At 43.6% G+C, this 24064-nt stretch overlaps 1 protein-coding gene across 2 annotated transcripts in view; it reads left to right on the forward strand.

Moving 5' to 3' along the window:
- Positions 1-748: 748 nt before the first annotated feature.
- Positions 749-24064, forward strand: part of CDH17 (cadherin 17) — a 91155-nt gene continuing 67839 nt past the window's right edge. The window contains exons 1-2 of one of the 2 annotated variants that reach the window (XM_031439328.2): positions 749-868; positions 20734-20938. The gene's annotated coding sequence lies outside the window, so the exon portion shown is untranslated. The remainder of the gene's footprint in view (positions 869-20733; positions 20939-24064) is intronic. The other variant, XM_010976007.3, reaches the window with a different exon arrangement.

Raw genomic sequence — 24064 nt, forward strand, 5'->3', positions numbered from 1 at the left:
TTGTTTATCCCTTCATCTATCAATAGACACTTGGATTGCTTGTGCCTTTCTATTATTATAGAAGACACTGTCATGAATATGGGTGTACAAATGTCTTAGAGTCCCTGTTTTCAATTTGTTTGAGAATATACCCAGAAATGGGAATTGCTGGATCTTTTGGTAATTCTATTTTTAACTTTTTGAGAAATCTTCATGCCGTTTTCCACAGTGGCTGCCCATTTTACATTCCCACCAGCAGAATTTTTATATTCTGTGTTCTGGATGCTAGCCGTCCCTTCTGGGTGTGAAGTAGTGTCTCACTGTGGTTTGATCTGCAAATTCCTAATGATTAGGGGTGTTGAGTGTCTTTTCATGTGCTTACTGGTCACTTATATACTTTCTTTGGAGGAATGTCTATTCAAGTCCTTTGCTGATTTTTAAATTGGGTTATTTTTTTGATGTTGTTGAGATGCAGGAGTTCTTTATATATTCTGGGTATTAATCTTTCATTAGACAAATGATTTGCAAATATTTTCTCCCATTCTGTGGGTTGTCTTTTCAGTTTGCTTCTAGTGTCCTTTGATACCCAAACATTTTAAATTTTGATGAAGTGCAGTTTATCTACTTTTTCTTTTGTTGCCTGTGTTTTTGGCATCATATCCGAGAAATTGTTACTGAACCAGTTTCGTTTCCCTGACACGAAGCAAGCCAAGTGCTGAATGGAGAGGTTTGCCGCAGAGAAGGGGTTTATTCACAGGGCAGTCAAGTGAGGACACAGGGGAGTAAGTCTCACATCCGCCTCCCTGAAGACGAGGGCCTCGGGTTATCTGTGGGGTGAGGAAGTGACCTGGTCTGAGGGATGGGAAAGACGACTGGAGGCAAGGAAAAGGTAAAGTAATTGGTGCTCTGTGGCGTATCTGAGTTATACTTCATGGGATGCATGCACAGAAAAAGGCAGCATTAGCGTGATCCAAGGGTGGAGTTTTTGGCCCTCTGAGGTCAAAAGGTCATCCATCGGACACTCACCCAAGCCCTGTTGGATGCTTGGTCGTCTCAGTCTGTTTGATCTGGGCAAGACTAGCTCTGCGTTCCTGAGAAATGACTTTAGCAACTGTTGCTGTAGAGACCCATACATCAGAGGTGTTGTCTGTAGGGGACAGCTAAAGGAGTCTTGTGATATATTGTCTAAACTCCATGAAGCTCGGAGCTCATGCAATTTGCAAGAACAATTAAGGTGAGCTTGATCGGTGAAGGCAAGTTCAGGATACTATTTATTAAGCAAGTTATGATTGAAGAGATCTAACTGATGACTGCCCTCGGTTTCAAAATCCTTGCTAAACCCAATGTTAGGAAACTTTTTCTTCTGTGTTTTCTTCTAAGAGTTTTATATTTTTAACCCTTGTGTTTGCGTCCTTGATCTATTTTGAGTTAATTTTTGTATGTGGTGTAAGGTAAGGCTACAACTTCATTTCTTTGCATGTGGGAAACTGGTTTCTGGCATCACCAAGAGTTCATTGGTTAGAAGCAACAGAAACTAAGCTTGGCTAATTATCGGAATAATTCTATATAGTTCATGGGGACCAAGGGATACTATGAAAGGTAAAATCTCTGAACGTACAGAATATGGCAAGGATTTAGGAATCTTAGTAACGGGAATTCACAGACTGTTTCTAATGATGCTGTGCTCTGAGAGACTTAGCTCCAACAGTCTTGTGTGTGTACTGCCCTAGCTGTCATATTTAGCTGGGAAGCCTGTATGTGGAAGTGTGTGTGTGTTGAGGATGAGGCAGCAATTGTCACTGAATTGTTTCAACAAACAAGACCACGTGAAATGCAGGGCTGGGGTGGGAGGGAGGAAAGGAGGCAGGAAGTAGTTCCCCAAAGGAAAACCAGAATGTTGTTACACGTGGAGGGGGCAGGGGTACTGGGCAGGCCAGACAATAAATGCCCGGCTACTTTTCTTCACTGAAAACTTTCTCAGATGATGATTGAAGATGCATTGTGAATTCCAAGTAGGCGGGAGTAGAGAATGCAGTGTTTCCCCTACCTGTGTGTCCAAGATACTCCCAGGTGCAGCTTACAGGATTAATATTCCACAGAATGTGTTTTGGGGAACGTTCTTACGTGCTGATAAAAAGAACTCTGTACTTGTACCATAGCAAGTTCAATCCTGGTTGACTCTTCTCTTCAGTGTGAACATTAGACACAGCTTACATAAAGGGCAAGGACACATGTCACATAGATCCACGCGATAAGCCAAAGTGGGTCTGAGCTCCCCAAGTTGGTGCTGGGAAGCTAGGGGTCAGATTCCAGTCAATCCTCGTTCATAAACTCACAGCTTTAGTGATAACCTCACAGAAGCAGAAATATAGTTCATGAATTTTTTTGTATGCGTATTATCTATGTGTTGGGAACAAGTATCTCTGTGACACTGAGATACGAGAAATGACATGTTTAGTTTTTAATAAAATTAAATCTTAGTCCAGCCTTTCTCCAGCCCTTCTTTTAGGTATGATCTTTTTGGGAGACATCCACTCCTTTGGATTATTCATGACGATATGGGACTTATTCAAGGTCCAAACAGCTGGCCTTGAGGCAGTGGTTACCTTCACCACTATTATGCTTTCGGAGGCACAGTAGCCCCACTAGGGTCTGGTCCCTTGTGTACTGGGCACTGACACTCTGGGTGGGTTCCTGAGATGCCCCCCACAGTGCTCTTCTCCCCTGACCTCGTGCTCGGCATGGGGCCCTCAGTGTGGCTTTCCTAATCTCTTAGAATCCCACCTCTGCAGGTACCCGCGAAGCCAAACCCAAATTCAAGTCCTCTTGCCCGGGGGGTGGCACAGTGGCAGCCTGGGTAGCCCTGCAGAAGCGCCAGCCCCTCCCCAGGCTCTGGGGCTCCATCCCTATTTGACATCGAATCATTTCTCTGTCCTACTTCAAAGCACCATCACCTCCACGTCCTCTTCCTCTGGCACTTAGGGATCCAGCACCAGCACTCGGCGTGAGGGGAGTGCAGCCCAGTAATCAGACTTTGGTCCCCTGTGGATCTTGCAGATCCCAGGGCCCTGTCTCCAGAGGGTTCTGCTTCAGTTCCAGAGTGGAGCCCAGCATAACCTCTCAGGACAGTCTGCTCCAGCAGGCACTGGCCTAGACCTTGGGACAGAGGCCTGATGAGGCTTCTGAGGGGTAGAAGGAGCTCAGCCTTTTGAAATGCCATAGAGGGTCCCCCAGCTTCCAAAAATGGACACCAAATGGACAGCCGGTGTGGGTCAATGTCCACGTCCTCGTTAAAGGCACCATGACTCACCTCTGTACAGCTGTATTTTGGAAATCCCCGTAAACACAGAGTCTGGCTTTTGTAGCCCGGCACGTATTGGCAAGACCCTGGCCTGGTGCCTGGTTTGCCAACTCCTGGTGTCTGACAGGACGCCAGCCTGAAGGGCAAGGTTGCAGACAGACACGGGGGCTGAGCAGGGGCTGTGTTCATGGGCACGGCTTGTCTTCCCCAGGGCAGAGTGGTGAATCTGTCAGTGATCTGGGGATCTTCTGTGACTTTCACAATGGGCACCTGTTTATTTTGTTACCAGCACCCCGTCTTCCTTCTTCTCCAAATCCCATGCAGGTATCCGTATTTCTATCCCTTCACAAATCCAGGTGTTCAAGAAATGAATGACTGTCCACCAGGACCCCAGGACCCGGGGTCCCCTGAGGGCAGGTTTTGTGAGGGGGCAGTTAGGGCTTTGCTGGGAGCCTCTCAAGGCTTGGACTAGTCTTGCTTCCCACAGGGTCAGGTTTGGGGGTGAATGACCCTCAGCCACCACGTGCAGTGAGGTGGGACCAATGAGAATGGGCAGTGGGGATGCTTCTGACACTGAAGATGGTGTTTTTTAGAACATGAACCAGGAGGCAGGACCCTGGAGGCTGGGACCAGCCTCAGCTCTTCTGCTGGTGTCTCGTCACTTCCACGCTAGAGGATTTTTCCCTCTAGAAAGTGAAGAGGGTTGGGCTAAATCTATTAAGTCAAAAATAAACATTTACTGAGCTTTAATTATGCATCACCCTCTGTGCTGGAGGGACGTGACATTAAATAAAGCCTGATATATGCCCTTGTGATGACAGTTTCCAAGGTCTCCTGATGCTCCGGCATCCTCTGAACCTACAAACCATGCCCACTCACGGCGGCTCTCGAACACTGTGCTTTCACACGCACCTTCAGGACGGCGCTGTGAGACGTGTCACCCTTCCCACTGTGTCGGGGTCCAGTGACTTGTCTAAGACACGGCCATGAAGCAGCAGAACTGGATTTGAGCCCCGATTTTCTGATTCCTTGTCCTGCACTCTCTGCTCTGTACCTTGCTGGCTGTGACTCTGCTCTCTCCCAGATTTTCCCACCCAGTGAAATCAGAGCTATCATTCGCCAAGCGCTTCCTCTGAGTCATGCTACACACCTTATCTCGTGGAAATCTCGCAGCAACGTCACCAGGTACTACTATTACTGTCATTTTACAGAGGAGGAAACGGGGGCTCAGAGAAGTTGAGAACCTTACACAGAGTCACACAGCTTGTCAGTGGCATTTGATCCCAGGTCTGTCTGGGGCTGCTACACTGCACTTCTGGGATCATGGAGAGAGGACTGGGGGGACACTGGACCCTGTTCTGTCCTGGAGAGCTGAGGGTCGTGTCTCTGGCAGGTCCTCCCTGGCTCCCCCTGGAGGAAGGTGAGGTAGTCAGAGGACCTGAGGAGGCTGGCTGTGAAGAGGCCTTGGTCAGTGCCTCTGCCTGGGTTGAAGGCTCTGAGGTTGGGGCCTTCATGCAGAAATATAACAGACTTCAAGGCCCCAAAATATCCAAGGTCTCAGACCCAGAGTCCCCAGTAGGATACCGTAGAAAGGCAGGAGCTCCCAGTCATTTTCCAGAAGGGGTGATGGGGACTGGCTGGGGCAGATGCTTCTGGGGGTTGAGGCCCTGCCTCTCCCCCTATGCCTGCCATCCTGGGCTCCCTCCTCCTCCCCATCGGGCCCCTCAAAAGGCCTTCCCTCTTCCTGCAGCCTGCCTGTGGTACTCCCTTTGCCCAGCACACTGAGGACAAATTAACCTCTGGCTGGGCAGTGCCTCCATCTCAGGGCTTCCACTTAACCTCATGTCATCAAGGGAAGGCTGAAAAACAGTGGGGTGCAGATGGGGAATGTGGGCTTAAAGGGGACAGAACCAGCTCACCTCACTAAGCGTTGGCAGATGAAGTTGGGCCTGAAGCCCCGACCTGGTTCTGGAGGGCAGGGCAACGAGCTGGCCCACAGCTTTGGCGCACGAGTAGTTTGTTTTTAGGTACCTTATCTTATTGACAGCAGCCTCTCATTGACAACAACTCGGGGAGGCAGGTAGCCCTGTCTCCGCTCAACGAAGGAGGAGCCTCAGGCTTGAAGAGCTTAAATAACTTGCCCAAGGCTATTCGGCTAGAGGGCCACCGGGCAGGATTCAAACTCCGAACCTCCTGGGCCCCTACCTCTGTGGCCCACTGTCCCCTTTCCCCTTCCTGCCACCCTGTAATTTCCCAGTCTTGCAGCGTTCAAAGTAAGGTGGAGTTCGCTGTGTGTGAGTGAAGCCCAGATGGGTCTGAGGGGTGGGGGGCTAGTAACTGATGTCCTAATTGCCGATGGATAGCTGACCCTCCAGGCTGGGATTTTAATTATCCTTCAGGCAGCCATGATAAACTTAGACTCATCTGTTAGCAACAGAAAGTGTGTGGGATGTGCAGGGCCTGCAGGGGGCCCTTTTAAGGTAGCTAGCAGCCCAGAGGAGTAAGAGCAGCTGGGAGATGAATCTGAAAGCTGTGGGCCCCGGAAGAGGTGGCTCAGATGGACGCTGAAGTCATCCTCGGGTGACAGATGCTCAGGGACGAAGGTCATGGCCTCCAGGGAGGTGGGCATGAGGCATGCATCTGTGAGTCACCATGGACTCACAGGCAGGCCCGGAAATCCAGGGACCTGGACCAAGCTGTCACCAGAGCCGCCCTTCCATAAAATACATGATTAATTATGATAAAAGCTTCTTACAAATGTGAGACTCCAAGCTGGGTTTGCAATTAGCATGAAGAGAAGGTGCTTCACATTCAATTAATTTTTATCTGACCTGCTGATCTCCTGCGGCAAAGCACTGCTCCCGCTGTAAGGATTACGTTCTCTGCCAGGGCGGGAGGGAGGTGCGGCTCAGGGTCCTGCCAAAATGGACAGTGTATTTGTGAGATGTGCAACCTGAGCAGATGGGGGGAATAATGAGCTTAATTGTCCTCGTTCCCAACCCCTGGAGACCTGGGGAGGTAAAATCAAGGCTTTTTTTTTTTTAATCAATTTGAAAGCAAAAGCAGGTGGCACAGTTTTGTTTTTTTAAAGAAAGCGTAATTTTTTAGGGGAAAATTCCCAGCATACAGAGATGTTTTTGACCCTGCAGTGGCAGAGGGAGAGAGGCAGGAACACAAGCCATGGGTTCCTGACGTTCCCTGCGACCCCCAGCCTCATGATGCTCGAGTCTTGATTCTCCCCTCCCCTGCCGCACGCGGAGGGTCAGCGCATGCGCCAGCTGCCGTGTCGCTTGCTCAGGGCTTTGCAGGCAAGGCGGGCTCTGGGGAGAAGCGCCACGTCTTGGGGCGGGATTGGATCATTGCATTGAGCAGCGGATGCTAATGTGAACCCGGGCTGGTCTTCTGATCTGAGGGCCCAGTACTGCCAGGTGGGGGAAGGCGAGGTGGTCCTAGGAACCCAGAAACCCTGGCTCTGGTTGAAAACAGGGTTGCCGGGTTGATGGAAACTGATGGAATTACTCACTAGAGTGAAAAGTCCTACGCGGTGGGTTGGGATGGCATTTGAACGGGATGCCAGGATTTGGATCTGGGGATCTGGGGTCACTTTATTCAAATAAGGCCAGGGTACAGTGGGAAGCCACAACCTGGAAGGTCTGGGAGTTTGGAGTTTCAGGAAGAAGGCTTCAGAGCTCCTACCTCCTAATCAGATTTACTCAGCAAGCATGAGTCAGACAGCCCCGGTTCCACCACTTCCCTGGTGAGTCATCTTGGGGAGGTTATTTCATCTTCTGATCCTGACTCTTATAATGTGAGGGTGATAAATACTTCCCTGTTCGGGATATCCTTGTGGGGATCAAATGGAATGATGTCAGCATACCCAAAGGTCTGCTGCAGGTGTGTCCTGAGCCATCCAGCCTGAGACCTTTTCCTTTATATCCTGAAAACCTTACCTGAGGTCCACTCCACACGCTGGGGCTCGTCCCATGTCCCCTTCTTCAGGGGTCTCAGAATCCTTGGGAGGGTTTGTTTTCCTCCTGATGATCTCGCACTCTGATTTCCTGCCTCTGAGGAATTTTCAAGCTACTTCTGCATCTTTCCTGCTACAGCTGCCCTCCTGTTACTTGCTGCCCTGCATCCCCTTTCTTCATTAGAAAAGTATCAGTAGCCAAGGTGGTTGTGCTCACTGAAGATTTGGGCCTTGTTGGAAGAAGGATTCAAGAGGGTTTATAGCAGAGTTCAGACAACAACCTAAAACTGAGTATTAGGTGTTACCCTTCTGATGTCTCTCAGACATTCCACAGGCCATCTCACTAGTCATCTGTATCAGTTAGCTATTGCTGCATAACAAACTAGCCCCAAATGTAGTGGTCACAATTCTGTGCATCAGCAATTGAGGATCCACAATGTGATCCTTCTTGTTTCAGCCGGACTCTCCCATGGCTCATCAGTTAGCTGTGGTCAGTTTGCTGATCTTGGCCAAACTCTCACATCTGGGGGCTTGGCTGGGACACTTAGGCTCTGTTTTATGTGGTTTCTCGACTTGCAGCAGATAAGCCCAGACTTGTTCATATGGCAGGTGAGTGGAAGTATGCTAGGTCTCTGAGATGTAGGCTTAGAATTGGCACTCCATTACTTCTACTTCATTCTGTGGTCAGAGCAACTCATAGAATCAGCCCAGATTCAAGAGGAGGGGAAAAGGAGTCTACTTTTGGATGTGAGGAGCTGCGAAGTCCCACAGCAGCAGGTGTGGATACAGGGAAGAGTCAAGTGTTGTTGTATCCATGTTTCGTATGCTCCCACTTCATCTTTTCCCCGAGGGTCTTTCCTGTCATCTTGTTTTTGGATCTTCAGTCTCTCCTCCTGGACTGTATGGATCTCCTTCCAAACATTCTCTTTTCCCTTTTCTAGGTTCCGCAACTCTTCTTCCTATTTGAAGAAGACTCCAGCTTCTTGTAACTATTGTGCAGAATGTTTTTTTTTTGTTGTTGCTGTTGACAATGCTTTTCTTTCCAACCATGTTCTCACCAAAAATGGTCCTACGTATGTTGATTAAAGTATACCAGTGGTTCTCAACCTGCGTCAGAGTCACCTGCAAAGCTTTAAAAAATTACTGATGTCTGGGTCCCGCCTCCAGGTCTGGGGTAAGTTTTGGATGCTGGTATTAAAAAAAAAAAAACCTCTCCAAGTGGTTCTAATATGTAGCTAGAGTTGAAAATCACTGGAATAAACAAAAGCACCATGTATCTCTGGGATGAATTTTGCTCCTTCATTAAAACATGGGCATCTTTGAAGCTGGGTTTTTTGTCTTTTAATGAGCAAATTCCCTCTTCGTATTTCATTTGTGTGGTATCGCTAAATGTGCATTGAGGCAGTCACTAAATACAAGCCACCGTCACTGTTACTGCTGCCATCACGGGTGATATACAGTGTGTGGTAAGGGACGTGGACTCTGAAGTCAGACCACTGCCCCTCTCTCTGCTTCAGTTTCCTCATCTGTAAAACGAGGAAAATTAAAATTCTTATTTCATGAGTATCTACTTACCTCACAGGATTGTTGTGGGGATTAAACATCTTACTGATTGAACTTGGACACAGAGTAAGTGTTCAGTAAAAGATGGGTGTGTAATTAATTATGGTCTTATTCAGTCAGCACCCCATAGTTTATTGAGCTCACCCTCAGTTTGATTTCTCTTTTGTCCCGTTTCCAAATCAAATATGGTGACAGTGGATGGAGAGAGGTGGTGGTGTGGCTATACTGGAGCACACTGCTGCTGGGAGGGTGCAGAAGAAAGACACTGTCACTGCTTTGGGGGAGCCCCCAGTTCTGCCAAGTCTAGGTTAGTCGCTGCATTAAGAAAATTCTCTGGCAAACTTGGGAATCTTCTTTCTTTTCCAAGATGAAGTTTTCTTCAGCCCAAACATTCATTTTAATGGAGGCAGCTTCAGATTTGTGCAATTACTTGAGTAGTGCATAACTGGCACATTTAGCTCGTTTCAGATGTCCTGGAGATAACAGATGTGAGCGAGGATGCAAAAATCTGCCAGGAGCCTGGACCGGGACTGAGCACCAGCCTGGATGATGGGAGGTAGCCAGCACACAGAGTAGGTGGTGGGTGGGCAGAGGGCATCTTGGAGTTACAGAGAGAGTCAGCAGGACCCTTTGATACCCAGGCACACATCCAAGAAACAGAAATCTTAGATGAATGAAGCATATCCAAAGTCACATGCCTCGTGAGAGAGGGAGAACTGGGAGAGCTCAGACGAGGGGGAGTCAGGGGGCTCTTAGCTGTCCTTGCATCCTTCCTTGTGCCAAGCTTGTGTTGGGTCTTTATCTTTACTGCCTCGGTTATATCTCACAATTCAAGATGTAGGGATTATTGGCTCCATTCTGTAGTTGAGAAAACCGAGTCTTAAAGAAGTTACAATGTCACAGCAACTAAATGAAGAGGTAGGTCACCACACAGCCTGTGACACCATAGGGACTGTTAAAGGCATTGGAAACATTGGAATGACTTAAAAAACAAAAAAACTCAGCTCTAAGATTTCTATTCACTTGGAGACAGATTGCTCACTTATCTGCTGATGCAGAATGAGGTTATCTTCACGGTATGATTTTAGGAAGACTAAGTTAAAAAAAAAAAAAGACAAAAAAAAAAAATCCTTCCAAAAGCCAAAAATCAGAAAACACAGATCACTTCAGTTTCCTCTCATCTTACTCACTGATATGTGGAAATAAATTAGAGCTCAATTTAAGGTTTTAAATTTTGATGCAGTGAAATCATTCTTGAAAGAAGCTAAAACTCAGTGTGACCCAAAAGAGACAACACAGTGTAGGGTAATGAGCACTGTGATCTCATATTTTAAAGAACCAATTTGGGTTAAAACCTTTCCAGGCCAGTACAAGTCCCATATATGGAAAATTCTGGGGGAAGGAACATGAGCAAGATCTTACTTGCTGGGGAAAAAAAAAAGTCCCAATTATAAAATATTTAGAAAATACACAACTTTATTATTGTCTCTATTATAAATCAGTGTATGTGATATTGTTATACAAAATAAGATGGAATAAAAAAGATAAATCCTAACAGCCCTATTAATGTCTCATAAGCTTAAAAAAATTTATAAAGTTAGAATGCCGTGTAGTAAAGTGGTTAAGTTCTTAAGAGTCGGGAGTCAAACTTCCTGGGTTCAAATCCTGGTGGTATCACTTTACTAATAGTGTTACTTTGTGTGAGTTTTTTGACCTTCTCTGGGCTTGTTTCCTTATCCAGAAGATGGCGGTGACAATGAAAGTATGTAGTAGGCTCATAATGTCACTTTGAGATCTAAATGAGTTAATGCATTATTAACTTCTTTCCAGTGCAGGGTTCTCTTAATAGAAATCCTTTCTGAATTATTGCCTTATTGCCAGTAACATTTTTTTTTTAAATTAAGGCAAGCACTTTCCTGGTTTCTAGTCATTATCCTTGCATCAGACTCTCTGGGATTACCTCTTGTCATCCTTAATTTTCCACTTGCACATGGCTGTCTTGGCTTAGACTGACTGCTCTCGCATTGTTTTTACATTTGCCATGGTTTGCAGAGCTTTGGCAAATGTGCGCTGGCCCACTATTTGCAGCAAGAGGCACTGTGGAGGGGACAGCAGGTTTTCCTGAGCCACCCCCAGGAGAAGATGGCCATGGCAGGTCCGGCTTGCGCTGGACGTGTCGGTTGGGTCACACCCCACGGATGGGGGTGTTATTTTCATGTCTGCATCCCACATGCCTGTGGTTCTGCCAAGCCCTCAGCCTTTTACCCACCCCTGGTGCTCCTGGAGATCGGGCACTGGACGAAAGCAGGAACAGGGTTACCTGGGGTGCACAGGGAGCAGAAAGAAATAGGCTGCTTTCCTAGCCCAGTACCAACATAAATACAAACACACAAAAAGCAAACAGCACAAGTGATTTTATTACAATCCTCTTGTTATGTGCCTCCAACTCAATGTTTCCACCCTCAAAACACCCAGCCACAAACAAGGGTGGTTCCAAGCATGAGCCGAAGACGTGGTTTCCCAAAGGAAGCCCTGATGTGGGTCATCCAGGGGTCCAGAAGGGGCCAGCTAGAGATCAAAGAGCAGCCTTGCCACTGGCTGCCTGTCTCTCAGCGAGAGGCTCCTGGGGCTGGCTCTGCCGCAGACTGACCTCAACCGTTCGTCTAAGTCTGGGGCCGGCAAACAGGAGGCTGGGGAGATGGCCCGGATGAGAGCCTTTCCAGAGCCTCAGTAAGAACCTGCAACAAGTTACAATGGTCGAGAGGATGTGAACGTCTGGGAACTGTGGGCGTGTCTTGCTGCCAGGAGAATCCTTCAATCTCTTTAGAAGAGGAGGTCTGGATTGCAGGCGACAGGCTCGAATGTTCATCTGCGTGAATATTCCTTCCCACAAGCCCCCGAACCAGAGTTGCAATCACAGAACAGCACGTGAAATATTACACACACTTCCCATCACAGGCGTTTATCTGATCCTCTTTCTTCCCCTACCTTTGAGGCAGCAGGAAGAGAAATCACCAGTGATATGGAGGCTGAAGGCCTGTCTTCTGTCTGTTAGCTGATGGATACTGGGCCAGTCACTTTGCTGAAGGGTTTCTTCATCTGTGACAAGGGGACATACCAATATTTACCTCAGAGCTTCTACAGATAATGTCTTAGATGAATAATGCCCGTGTTCTGGATCAATGGACAATTTTTCTCTTTAAAGAAGAAGAAATAAAACCGAACCTTGGAACTGAGGCAGTGATGCTGTCATCAGGCATGTGGCCTTTTGGGAGGGCCCTACAAGACCCCTGTGCTTGGCAGTAGGACCCAGATACTGCCTTCCTCACTTTGTGATGAATCTTGCTATTGTGTGTGTGTGTGTGTGTGTGTGAGAGAGAGAGAGAGAGAGAGAGAGAAGGGGGGGGGTGAGATTGTGACTTGGCTGGGCTGCACTGCCCAGATGTGTGGTCAAACATTATCCTGGTGCTTCTGTGAGAGTGTTTTTGGATGCGATTCACATTTAAATTGGTGGACTCGAGTAACTAGGCCGCCCTCCCCCACATGGTGGGCCTTATCCAGTCAAAGGCCCGAATAGAACAAAAGACTGATCTTTCCTCCAGCAAGAGTGAGTTCTGTCATCGATGGCCTTGGACCTAAACTGCAACACTGGCTCTTCCTGCTTCTCCAGTCTGCTGACCCATCCTTCAGATTTTGGACTTGCCAGTCTCTATAACTGCATTTCTTTCTTTAAAAGAAACTTCTTTCTATGGGTTCTGCTTCTCTGGAGAATCCTGACTAATTCTGGCAATAAGGGCGCCTTTTGTTCTCTTCTGCTTCTGTCAGCTCAGGGGCTTCACTGGACAACTCTGCTCGTCACACTTCTTTCACGAAGGCTCTACATTTTAGAAATACTGTAGTCTTTTTGTCTTGTGCCTGATCTTCATTCTTTCCTTATTTGGGATAAATTAAAAGCATAAGACAGGGAATAGCATGGTCATTATTAGATTGTACTATGTTCAAGGGAGTCTTAAACTGAGACCAAAGCCGCATCCACTCCTCTTCTGAAGACAAAATATAGGATAATACAAGCCCGTTTCCACCAACGTAATTCTGTTATAAGAACCTACAAGGCAAGGATCATGTTCATAACTATAATGTGGTAATAGTAGCAACAGCTGCCACTTAGGACCCTTAGCAATTATTGGGTGTCTGCAACAAGTCACATATATTTCCTTAAACACGGTGATAGCTTTGGGAGGCCTCCCCAGATGTGCTGGAGGATCTCTGCAGACTCCCAGGTGGTAGAGTTTAATTTCTCCCTAGAAATGATACATTTTGAAAGGGTTTTCTCCAGGTCATTTTCTACCAGATTCTTTTCCAGTTTGGTTTTATCTATCTTCAACTCTTCGTGCAATGGAGTAAATATACACTGTGAAGGCGGTGTTTACCTAGATCCAATGGCAGAAAAGCCAGTGTGGTGTTCTGGGTAATCAACTATTCTGGTTATATAGATTTCACATCACCCTGTGCAGCTGAACAGTGGTCAGAAGATTTTAATTCAATAAGCTATATTTAGCGCTCTGCCTCTGGAATATAATCGCATTTTGATGAGTCATAAACCTCTCTAGGATATCCCTGCCTTTGGTTCATCTTTACAGCCATCAATTCTCATCCTATTGTATCCCTACTTTCTCATCAGTAGATGCTAAGTAAATGAGCTCTTACTGCATTAGTTGCCACGGGGGAAAAGGGGCTGCGTTTGGCTATAAAAATATCATTTGTGATCTATTTAAAAGCGATTTAAGATGGTGGGAAAAAGGAGCTGTGAAATATATGTATTCCTTACTCATGGCCCACCAGCCCCTGCTGGGCTTTCTGAATGCTTTTGTCCTGGATTTGCTGCCCAGACAAGCTGACAGAGGCGTAAGTTGTCTTCTGAACTCATCTGTCTTGTGTCACAGGTATTCATCCCCACCCTAGTCCTGCTGCCGCATTTACTTCAAAGGTTAGGATTTTTGCCCAAGAAATGCTCTTTGCTTGATACCTGCAGTGACACCCATCACTGATGTCCACGAAGTGCTGCCCCGTGGCCTGCCAAACCCAGACAGTGCAGAAAGTGTTTTGCAGGCAGACCTTCCTAGGCTAGAGGACAAACACACTCACCAGCTGTGTGACCCTGAGAGAATTACTTGACCTTTCTGAACCTCCTTTTTCTTAACTGTAAAATTGTGGTGATAAAGCCTGTGCCATAGGGGAGGGGGAGCACCCTGAAGATTCAATGAGGTAATATAAAATGCTTAGTATATGGTCTGGAATGATACTTCCTGAATGGCACTGAGTGTAATCACTTGTGACCCCACCATCAGCTTAGATTTCTCTGACCATTGGAGATACAGAGCCTCAAAGCGTGCCGTGAAAGGTTAACGACATCCCCAGGATGTCTGCAAATTCCTGACGCTTAATCTCAAGTGGACAATCTGCCCCTCCCCCTACAACCCCGTTGGCGGCCAGGTCACCGGCCCCTGTGTCTGTAGGTGCTATTGTGCACCCACCCGGCCACAGAGCCAAGCTCAGGAAGAGTCTTTACATCATTTAGGCGCTAACAAAGGAGGATGGTTATTATCTCTGAATACTAATATTTTAGTGCTTTGACCTCCAAATTTACTTTCTAATTCAGGAGGCTTCATTTAAATTTTCTGAAAGACCAGATCCAGAATGTGAAATAGGAGTGTTCAGCACACGGTGTCACGGTTGAATGGTCTCTTGTCAGGCAGCGTTCCAATCAGCAAGTGCTCATCACTGTCCTTAAAGAAGTAAATGCAAATTAGTAAGAAACAAACAAAAAGTTAGTAAGAAACAAACAAAAATAACACTCCATTTTATTTATCTGCTATAAAATTAATCCATGTTGAGAAAAGATTGAAAAATGTCAAAATCTAATAAAACTTGTTCATAGATCTGCTGTAGTCATAGGGTTATTTGTCAGTGTTTCAAAGTCTTTCTTCTAGATTTTTCCTATGCAGAGGGAGTTTTTTATTATAATTTCTACTGAAATATTATAAAATACAAGTTTGCATCCTCCTTGGCCTCACTTTTGATGATTTACCATAATTACGTTTCATATCATTACAATTTCTGTGTAACATTGTCAATGGTCACAAAATATTCTATCCTATGAATGTGTTATGGCTTCCTTAACCATTACTCTAGTCACTGTATGTGGACATTTAAGATGTTTCTGCTAAAATACAATATTATATGTTAATTATATCTCAATGAAAATAATTTTAAATAAAGAAATAAATAGTCTTTTTTAAGAAAAAGAAGTGAATGCTTTGCTTGTTTAAACAAAAGAATCACCACTCACCCGTTACTGACCCAGATCCTTTGCTCAAAACAAGAACAAGAAGTCAGGGTGTGTGTGTACGTTGAATTTTCTCATTTTAATGTTTCCTAATAGAACATTTTAAAATAAACAGAAGTAGAGAGAATAATGTAATAAACTTCCACGTACCATCACCCAGCTTCTGCAAGTCTCAGGTCACACCCGATCTTTTCCATCTAAGCTGCCTGTGTACCACGCTACCCTCCCCCACAGCCTAAATGGATTCTTCTGAAGCAAATCCAAGACAGCAAACCACTTCATCCATCAGTCTTTCCACATGTATTACTAAATTAGAACTCTTTAAAAACTGAAATTACATAACCATTTTCACACCTAAAAATGGACAGCATTGGAATTTCCCTAATTATATAATTTTATTTATTTATTTACAGGGGAGGGAGGTAATTAGGTTTATTAACTTACAGATTACTACTATTATTATTTTGGGGGGAGGCAATTAGGCTTATTCATTTTTAGAGGAGGTACTAGGGATTGAACCCAGGACCTCATGCATGTACTTTACCACTTGGGCTATACCCTCTCACCTCCATTATTTTTTTTTTTTAAAGAATTGGTTTGTTTCAATCAGGTCCAAATAAGGTCCAAACATTCTCTTAATTCTTTTAGTCTATAATCATTTAATCTTTTTTTTCCCTTTTCAGTTTATACATGGAAGAAACAGAGTCATCTGCCCTGTAGTGTCTCACATTTTGTATTTTGCAACTCTGACTGTCATTTCATCTGTAACCTGTTCCTCTGACCAGTATTTCCTGTAGACCAGCTGTTTAGACCTACACTCTTAGAACTGGAGGTTTGATCTGATTCAGGTATAATTTTTCATCAAGAATTCTTCATAAGGGGTATTGCATGCTTCTCTCAAGAGGCACATGGTGCCACCAGTTGTCTGTCTGTCGTAGTTCATCATCTTTGATTGGATCCATTTTTCAGTAGCGGTTGCAAAATGGTAATCTTCTAACTCCATCATTCCTTCATTTATTTGCTGAACGACTTCTACAGTGAGAAACTTTTCCTTAAAACTATTTAGTTAACTGAGATATAGTTTGGGCAAGGGCAGGTTAAATCCTTGATTCTTACATGTTTTCAGAATAATAAATAGGTTCTCTAGCATCCTCCAAAGGAGATCAATGAATTTATTTATTTTTATTTATTTATTTATTTATTTATTTAGTCAATTACAATGTGTCAATTTCTGGTGTACAGCATAATGTTTCAGTCATACATATACATACATATATTCATTTTCATATTATTTTTCATTATAAGTTACTACAAGATATTGAATATAGTTCCCTGTGCTATACAGAAAAAATTTGTTTTTTAATCATTTTATAATAGTAGTTACTATCTGCAAATCTCGAACTCCCAATGTACCCCTTCGCACCCTCTTTCCCCCTGCTAACCATAAGCTTGTTTATTATGTCTGTCAGTCTGTTTCTGTTATGTAGAAAAGTTCATTAGTATCTCCTTTTTTCTTTTCTTCTTAGATTCTACATATGAGTGATATCATATGGTATTTTTCTTTCATCAATGAATTTTTGTTGCATATTATTCAATAATTTGTTGCATATAATTACAACCTCATGGCTTTTTAACAGATTTGATGTATTTTAGTTCATTGCCGTCATTATTCTTAATGGTTCTCAAAAATTTCCATCTTTTGCCTCTGAGAGCCTCCTTCTGTTTACTTCTGAATCCTTTGATACACCCCCGGTAGTTTTTGATAACTTCCTTGCTGTCCGGTATGACAGATGTTCTAGGCACATCTTGTACATTTCTTGTTCCAGACCTAGAATCAGCAATTTCTCCAAGGAGGCTTAGTTCCTTTTGGGAAAAACAATTTAAAGATCACAAGCTGGCTTTAGGGCTACTCTCTGCTTATGAGTTGGCCATTGTTTCTAGGCTGTTTCAGTGGACAGAATGATAAAAAATATTTAAAAGGAAATATATCATGGATGCCCGCTAATATTTTGAATTTGAATTTAGTATTATAGGGTTTTTAACTTCTTTGATTTTGTACTTGTATATTTTCTCTCTTCTGCCTAAAATCTTAAGTTCCAAACAATACTAATGTAATTACTTTTGGCTTTACCATCTATGTTTCAGAATAATGGCATTGATAATCATTGCTAACAGTATGATTTCTGAAAACGTTTAAGGTTTTTTAAAGTGACTTTTGTCCTTAGAAGCTATCCCACTAGGGTTCATAGTCATATTACTGCTTTAAAATTACTTGGCAGGATTAGGATAAAGCTCAATTGGTAGAGTGTGGACTTAGCATGCATAAGGTCCTGGGTTTGTTCCCCAGTACCTCCATCAAAAAATAAAAAATAAACCTAATTACCTCCCCTGCCAAAAATAAAATTACTTAGATGAATTTTTCTCAGGCTGCATTTCCAGCTCAATATATGGGAACGTTCATTTGTTTCATTTGCTTTCCATGTTTAGGAATTGCTTTCTTTTCATTTTGATTTTTTTTTTAATTGAAGTGCAGTTGATCGACAAAGTTGTGTTAGTTTCTGGTGCACAGCATAGTGATTCTGTTATATATATTTATGTATATTCTTTTTCATTATGGGTTATTACAAGCTATTAATGTAGTTCCATGTGCTATACAGTAGGACCTTGTTGTTTATCTATTCATTTTGATTTAATGTTGTTTTACAGCCATGTAAAGAATTTACATGGTTTTAATGTCAAATCTGTACAGTAGATTCTATTCAGAGAAGTTCTAGCTTCTGTTCTGTTCTCTCCACTTTGATCCTTCTCTTCTTTAACAATTAAACAAAAGAGGTTTACCCTTCTCTTTTCTGATGTATAAGCAAATGCACATGTATATGTGTTTATATATGTACATAATTTATATACATACAAATATATAAATTTGTGTCTTCCCCTTCTTCCGTATTAGATAAATGGTAGCGTACTATGTATACTTTTTTCTATCTTCTTTTCTTCACTTAATAGTGTATCCTGGAGTTTGGTCCATAGTGGGATATAGAAATCATCCTTGTTCCTTTTAACTGCACTCTATTCATTGAGTGGATATACCACATTTTATTCATTCAGAGCCTTATTGTGGATATTCTGGTTGCTTCCAGATTTGGGTTTTTTTCGGGGGAGGTGATAACTAGTGCTGCAATAAATAACCTTGTACATACGTGTTTGGATCATTTTTCCAGTTGTATCTATGGGATATATTCCTAGAAGTGAGATTTCTAAGACAAAGGGTAAATGTCGTTTTGCTGATATGGCCCAGTTCCCAACCCCAGGGTATTATCATTTCATTCGCTAGCAATATATGAGAGTGACTATTTCCCCATCGCCTCTCCAACAGGACATGTATTTTGGGTTTTTGTTAATCTGATGGTTAAGAAATAGTCTTTAATTTATATTTTCTTATTTTTAGTGACGTGCAGTGGGTTTTTAAAAAATATGTGTTAGGGCTATTTGTATTTCTTTCCTATAAACTATTGTTCATGTTGCTTGTCCATTTGTTTACTTTTTTGGTGTCTTTTTTGTTTCTATCTTTAGAAGCTCTTATACATTAACTATTTCAACCCTTTCTCTGTTATATGTTGCATATGTTTTTTGTTTTTTCCTAGTTTATCATTTCTTTTTACTTTGCTCTTGGTATTTATTTCCATGCAAAATTTTAAAAAAGTATTATTATGAAGTTTATTAGTCTTGCCATTGTTGCTTCTGGATTTTGAGTTAGGAGTTTTTCCCTTTCCTGATTGCAGAGAGATTCACCCATGCTTTCTTCTGCTATGTGTACGGTATGGTTCTTTTAAAGAAATTAAATCTGTGAGCTACTTGAAATTTATCCTGGTGTGTGCTGTGAGGATTGAATCTTTCTCATATTCATTCAGGTTTTTGACCAGACCTGGGTAGCAGTGGCCAGGCAAAGACAGCTGTTTGGTTGGAGTCTAGAAGGCAGTTATTCTGAGTCATTGATTGAAGGAGGAAGCCATACATAGTTTTTTCAACTCATGAACTTCTGTGGTCCAGAGCCAAAACTCACGAACTTCTGTCATTAAGAGTCAGAACTCACCATTGTCTGTGGTTAAGAGAGCAAAATTTCCTCAAAATTGGCTACCACAAATAGGTGATGTTAAGAGTAACCTTCCTCTTCAGACTTCAGCGCAAATAAAATTGGAAAAATCCTCCAAGAACCCAGCTAGTTTAACAGTAGAAGAGCTTTTGTAAGTTTGATATCAGGCAGAGAGCAGAGCTGACATAATTTTATGAGTTGACAAGCCTGGCCTGTATTCCAAGTGAGTGAGGACCATTCTACCTCTAGCAGAGTCAGCCAGAGAGCTGCTTCCAGACAAGACCACCATTTTTTCCACTAAGAAGCCAATTTGAATGCTTGGGGTTGGTGGTGCGGGGTCAGGTAGTGTGGTTCAAGGGAAACATCGATGAAAGATGACTGAGCATGAGCTGATCATTGCTGAAGCTGGGTGATGGTGCATGGGGTTCATTACATTACTCCCTCTACTTCTGTTTGTGTTTAAACACACACACACACACACGCACACACACACACACATATACACACACAGCCTGGCTGAAGCATTTGGTATTTACAGACTAGAGACTCCCCTGGGGCTTCAACATCTATTCTTGAATCCAATTAATCACCAGCAGAAAGATTATCCTAGAGGGACCTCATTCATTTGAATTCCTGTTGAAAAGTCTTTACTCAGTTACCTTTTGATATTACATCCTTTGCTTTTATCTTGGTGGACGGGAAAGATGTCCTTACAGAGAATGTTTCTGCATCTTCTATATAGTCAGTGCAAAGAGATCTACGTGGCTAGATCTACACTCTAGAATCAAAAGTTTTATTGACTTCAGGTGCATTTTTTGAGCAATAATCCTGCATAAATAGTATTGCATCCTTCTGCTGGAAGGCACCTAGTGACCAGCTTGCCTGTTAGTGCTGTGGCCGCCACTGATGACCTTTGCCTAAAACTCATTATTTCAGTAGGTGTTGGCAAAATGGTAGTATTCAAATTGGATCATTCTCGCTTCATTTATTTACTGAAAGACATCTATAAAAGAAACTTCTTTTTCTTTTTTTCTCTTGAAGTATAGTCAGTTTATAGTGTGTCAATTTCTGGTGTACAGCATCATGTTTCAGTCATACATATACATACATATATTCCTTTTCATATTCTTCTTCATTATAGGCTGCTACAAGATATTGAATATAGTTCCCTGTACTATACAGTAGAAACTTGTTGTTTATCTATTTTATATATAGCAGTTAGTATCTGTAAATATCGAACTCCCGATTTTTCCCTTCCCACCCCATTTCCCCCCTTGGTAACAGTGAGATTGTTTACTATGTCTGTGAGTCTGTTTCTTTTGTAGATGAGTTCATTTGTGTCCTCTTTTTTCTTTCTTTTTTTTTTTTAATTCCACATATGAGTAATATCATATGGTATTTTTCTTTCTCTTTCTGGCTTACTTCACTTAGAATGACAATCTCCAATCCAGGTCTGTAAGAGAAACTTTTTCTTGTCACCCTAGGGTTCCTCTCCACACAGCATAGTGGACATGATTTAAGCCTGGAAAATACGAAGAGAAGCTTCCACCTTCCTCAACATTGAAACTTGATGAAGCCATGAGGCTTATGAAATGGAGAGCATGGCCTTTGGACAGAGCAGTCTGGATGAATTCACATAGGAACGTATGAATAAATAGGGCTGGCTTAACATTGCCTGCTTGAACATAGGTGAGTTTGCCTAAAGCAACAATTTTAGTTGTGACATAAATCCTCCAGAACTTTTTTTAGACTATATAAAATGGAGTTGGATGTATACTAAGGCCTCTTCTGGTTGGTGGCAATAAAGCCATTCAAGGCCAAGTGATGAGAGAAAGGATGTGGTCAGTGTCCAGGATAGAAGCTGTGATGAGGGCATCCCTATGAATCAGGAGCAGTGTCCACAGTGGCAAAGATCTTGAGTCAGTACATCTGAGTTCAAATCCTAGCGCTGGAACCTACCAACTATGTGCCTTTGAGCAAGGTATTTGAACTCTGTGAGCCTCAGTTTCCTTAGCTGTAAGTGGGGGCTTGGAGATTGTGACCTACCTTGCATACTTGTGCACGTTAGAGAGGACATAAGCCAAGCGCTTTGCCCAGTGTCTGACCCAGAACAGACCCTCGCTAAATAGAGGTCGTCAAAGTAACTACTCAGTGATTGGACGAAGTAGTTAAGCTGTTACAGCAAAGTGTGTTACAGCTCAGTGTTACAGCAACCTGGATCCTAGTGAGAGACCAAGCAGCACTCGGAGGCTTGGAGGACTCAGGTTTATTATGCCAGTGGACCCAGAGGAGTGAACACTCCAAGCTCTGGACTCCATCTGTAGGTTTACACAGGCTTTTATAGGCTACCAGTCAAGACTTTGCAACATTTTGCAACATCATATGCAGAGTAGGTGTTAGAAATGGACCAATCAGGAGTGAGCTTTGGGAACCAATAGAATCTTAGGGGTAAGTTCCGCTTTCCTAGAAGGAAGCCCTTTTACCGAGGCACAAAAGCGAAATAATACTGCCAGACTAGGGAACCAGATGGCACTGGTGGGAAAGTAGTGTCCCTGCCTGTGGGTCCTGCCAGTTTTTCATGGGGCTTCCCACCTCAAGGCAAGAATTAGGGTCCATCCCTAAATTCAGTGGATAAACGTGTCAGATAGCAAAACAACTTCTGGAACAAACAAATGGACTACGTTTGAAAACTGCAGGGTTCCTGCTGGGGAGAGTTGTAGGTGCCACAAAATATGTTATATGTTGCATATGGTTTTTTCCTAGTTTATCACTGCTGAAGGGTTATAAAGCCAGGGCAACTCTCTAGTCAGCTACCAATAGAAATCAGAGTTCCCACTGCACTTCCAGAAGTCATTTGGTGAGGAATATGTCCAAATCACGTTCCCTGTGATATCCAATGGTTCATTTCGAGCTTTCTCACTGATGTTTGCTGTATTCTAACTTTTTAAGCAGAAACTCATTTGAGGATTTGAACTTAACTTTCTGTGGCTTCCTCTTTATCTAGTTTGATGTGTTCATGACACCAATTTTAGTCTTCTGGCAGCCTTTGTAATACCACAAGATGGGCTGCTCAGGCCTCCTAATTACTGAGGCTGTGACAGATGAGGATAATTGCTGTTAATTTCTGGTCTGACTGTGGTTGGGAAGAAGATGGGAAAACACTCTTAAGGCAGGTAGAGTAGAGTTGAAAGGCTCTTTCGAAAAGGAATTAATGGAAAAATGGGAGGAGGGTATAGCTCAGTGGTAGAGCACATGCTTAGCATGCATGGGGTCCCGGGCTGAATCCCCAGTACCTCCATCAAAATAAATATGTAAATAAATAAACCTAATTACCTTCCCCACAAAATAAATAAATATAAAACATTTAAAAAAAGAAAACATGATCTCTTCTTTCTACCTTCAACATACTCTTAAATATCTTGGTACCATTTTTAGACAGAGTTTGAGCTCCCTACAGAGACCCCTAATGCACTTAAGTTTTTCACCCTCTTAATTGGGCCGTTGCAGTTATGAGCACAGAGTAGGGTGTGGTATGGAGGGTCTGGTCTAAGATTTCCAAACCCATGTTGGTGATAAATACAGAGTCAAAGAATAACATTGGAACTGGGATTCAGATCTCAATTTTGCCCGTCTCCAAAGTCTGGTCTTAAGCACTCTGACTCAGAGAATAGCAGACTTGTTTATCAGAGAGCTGAATAAAGATTGGGAGAAATAAGTTCTCACTGCCTGTATCAGGCTCAGGAAATGTGCCACTGACACTGAGACCACTGGGACTGGCTCCCTTGTAATTTTCCTCCATTCTTTCCCTCCTGGTCAACAAAGCAAAGGACCAAAGAGCCCTGTATTCCAAAGACAGGAGAAAATGGATTTTCCAAGGCCAAGGTCCCTGTAGACCAGTTAGATCCCAGAAGGAAGGTCAGCACATCGTTGTATTGGGAGCTACATGTACCCAGTAACGGAGCGAATGTTCAGCCATTGAGGGGAGGGTACATTTAGGGAGCCCATCGAGTCAGGGATAATTGAGTTATTGCCGGGGACAAGGTACACCAGGCATCATCTCTAACTCTGAACAATATTGGCCACTAGGCTTGGCTGGTCTGAGCTGAGCTATAGTAAAGCTAACCACTTACGCATTAGCTCTGAGAGAGAATGAGCTTCCTCCAGACCAGCTGAGAGAGTGACGAGATCAAGTCGGCCAGGTGATGCTACTGCTCTGTGACAAGGGAGGTCGGGTTGGGAGGGGAGATTGAGGAGGATACCAGCTGGGGAGGAGATCTGGGTAGAAAATGCTCTGTGGAATAGAGTATTTGGTGTTATATCAGTTAATGGAAATGACACCTGCGTAGGTTTCTCAGCCGGGGCAGGATTCCCAGTGAAGTAACTCTCAGGAAAGGTGGAGTGGAGGGACCAGCTGGTGGGAATGCTGTTGGGGTGGAAGTATCGATGTTTTGGCCATGGCTCTGTGAGCTGGTGCACCTGCTTCGTGGTCCTGAGCTGCCTGTCTGCTTGCTTTGCCTGGTACTTAGGTAGAGCCACGCGTTCCGCTGGCTGTTACTGGAGCTCAGCCCAGGGTAGGTCTTCAGCGCTTTGATTTTTTTTTTTTTTTAGTTCACACCTGGATTCAAGCCTTGAAGAGGCTATTTTTATCTTCTTTGTTCCTCAGTTTCTTTATCTGTAAAGGGCAGGCACTGGACCGGTGGGTCTCAACCTCAGCTGTGCTGGAGACCCCAGAAGTGGTTGCTGTCAGGTCAGCAAAACCAATCCAGTCAGAATCCTTATGAGTCCATGCAGCCAGGGCTGAGAACCCCGGAACCA

The sequence above is a fragment of the Camelus dromedarius genome, chromosome 20 (genome assembly GCF_036321535.1).
Source record: "Camelus dromedarius isolate mCamDro1 chromosome 20, mCamDro1.pat, whole genome shotgun sequence".
NCBI lineage: Eukaryota > Metazoa > Chordata > Mammalia > Artiodactyla > Camelidae > Camelus > Camelus dromedarius.